The following is a 2662-nucleotide window of genomic DNA, read 5'->3' as shown; positions in this document are numbered from 1 at the left end:
GCTCCACATGCACTCCGCACCTTAGTATTTCACTTCAGCACTGCGCCTCCTCTGAGTCTCGGTGTGCTATTCTCTTTCTTCCTAGTTGTAGAACTTCCACTCAGCCAGCCTTCCTGTGGTTCTGGATGATGTCCGTTCCGTCTTTTAGTTGTATTTTTGAAGTGGTTGTTCGAGGCAGCAAACTCCGACGTTAACCTATGCCGCCATCTTGGTTCCCCATTTAGAAAATCTATTTTCTATTTCTTTTCATACTATTTTTCCATCACTCTATTTTATTTTATTTTTATTTGCTATTTTTATACCATTTTTGAAATAAATTTTTTTTGTAAATTTATTATTATTTTCTTCTCATTCTCTTTCCTCTTATCCACCCATCCCCTTTCTACTTCCCCTATACTGAACTGAGATCCTCCCCATATTCATTCAATTCTTAACCTTATCTTCTATATATAAGCTCAGCATCTACAGATTCTGCCCCCAGCCTCTTTGCTGGGGCTTTGGTGTTTGAATTTTTTTTTTTTTTGTTTTTTTTCATTTTTTCTTCCTTTTTCTTTTCTCTCTTATCTTTTTCTCTCTGACATCATTTATGCTCTGTTTTCTCGCCTCTAATTCTCTTTTCTCAGGTGGTCACTTATAGTGGGGTTATTGTCGTGAGTATATTCGTGCTTTGTTCCCTTTGTGTTGGGTCTTATCGAGGTGAATTTTATTCTGTCCTGCCAGGTGCTAGAGAGTGAGCCTCATAACCAGACACATGGAGAAGAAACTCCATCCACAAACGGGTCAATAACACCCCAGACCCAACTACAGAGGCAGGAAGAAGGTGGCAGTGAGGGAGAGAGTGTGAGTCAGTGAGGGATCAAAAGAGGAGTGTGTGGTCATGTGGGGTATGTGCATGTGTATGTGAGTGAGGCACAGTTAGATCCCACAGGACCTTCGGGGGCAGGCTAAACAGGCTCACCTAACTAGGCAGCCTCTGCTACCATTGTAAACAGTACCGGGAGGCCGGCTCATCCTCAGAAGCCTAGCCTTTTTAAGAGGAGAGCTGCTGTAACTGGAAGCCAGGCCTCACCTCCACCCAGGGTGCCCTCAGATAACACCTGGGACTCTACAGACACCCCTGCCAGGGACCAGCTACCTCAGCTGTGGTCGCATGGTCAACGAGTCTCCAGCCACCCTGGGTGCTGGCTCCTGCGAATTCTGAAGCATGCTCCCCTCTGACTGGTCCAACACCTTAGCCCAGAGCACTGCAACCACATGAGCAGCAGACACGTGAGCAGCACATTCCTGTCCAAGGAGCAGCAGCCCCAAGAGCAGCCTGCCCCAGGCCTAAGAGCAGAAGCCTCACGTGGCATGCCCCTGTCCAAGGAGCAGCAGCTGTGTGAGCGGCCTGCTCCCCCATCAAGGAGCAGCAACCACGTGAGCAGTCTGTCCCATCTGAGGAGCAGCAGCCGCACGAGCAGCCTGCCCACAATTGAGGAGTGGCAGCCCCATGCAGCCCGCCCCCATCTGAGGAGCAGCAGCTGAGCAGCCCACACCTTGCACCTGTCTGAGGAGCAGTAGGTGCGCGAGAAACCTACACCCATCCAAGGAGCAGCAGTTGCATGAGCAGCCTGCCCCCATATGATGAGCAGCAGCGGGGTAAGCAGCCCATACCCGTACAAGGAACAGCAGCCCCGCGAGCAGTCCACCCCCATTCAAGAAGCAGTAGCCGCCCAAGCAGCCTGCCTCAGTTCGAGGAGCAGCAGCCACATGAGAAGACCGCCCAAGTCCAAGAAGTGGCAGCCTTGCGCAGTCCACACTGGTCCGAGGACACACACAACCTGCACCTGTACGATGAGCAGCAGCTGGCTGAGTGGACTGCCCCCGTACGAGGAGCAGCAGCTGCCCAAGCAGCTCGCCCCTGTCCGAAGAGCAGTAGCCACATGAGCAGACTGCCCACATCTGAGGAGCAGCAGCACTGAGCAGCCCACCCTGGTCCAAGGAGCAGCAGCCACACACAGTCTGCACCTGTCCAACAAGCAGCAGCTGGATAAGCATCCCACCCCCATCTGAGGAGCAGCAGCCGCACGTGCAGCTCACTCCTGTCCAAGGAGCAGCAGCCATGCAAGCAGCCTGTCTCCCATTTGAGGAGCAGCAGCTGAGCGAGCAGCCTGCAACTGTATGAGGAGCAGTAGCCCTGTAAGCAACCTGCCCCTGTCCAAAGAGTGGCAGCCTTACGAGCAGCCCGCCCCATCTGAGAAACTGCAGCAGCATGCAGCCAGCCCCGATCCAAGGAGCAACAGCCACGAGAGCAGTCCGCGCCCATCCGAGGAGCAGAAGCCACATGAACAGCCCGCCCCTGTCCAAGGAGCAGCAGCCACGTTCAGCCCTCCCCCATCTGAGTAGCAGCAGCCTCGTGATCAGTCCACCTCTGTCCCAGGAACAGCAGCTGTGCGAGCAGCCTCCCCTACCAGCTCCTCATACACCACTGCTGTGAACAGCACCCACCAGAGGAGCTGCTGCCAACTGAGGAGCAGCCACGACCGCGACCACCTGAGGAGCAACTGAAGCCCGAAGAGCCACTGCCACCCAAGGAGCAGCCCCTGCACGACTCGACATCTAGATCAGTTGGTAAACCAAAAATGGGTAGACAAAAAAAAAAAAAAACCAAAGTAAAGGAAAT

Source organism: Myotis brandtii, unplaced genomic scaffold, assembly GCF_000412655.1.
Source record: "Myotis brandtii unplaced genomic scaffold, ASM41265v1 scaffold49, whole genome shotgun sequence".
Classification (NCBI taxonomy): Eukaryota; Metazoa; Chordata; class Mammalia; order Chiroptera; family Vespertilionidae; genus Myotis; species Myotis brandtii.
This window is presented reverse-complemented; position numbering follows the sequence as displayed.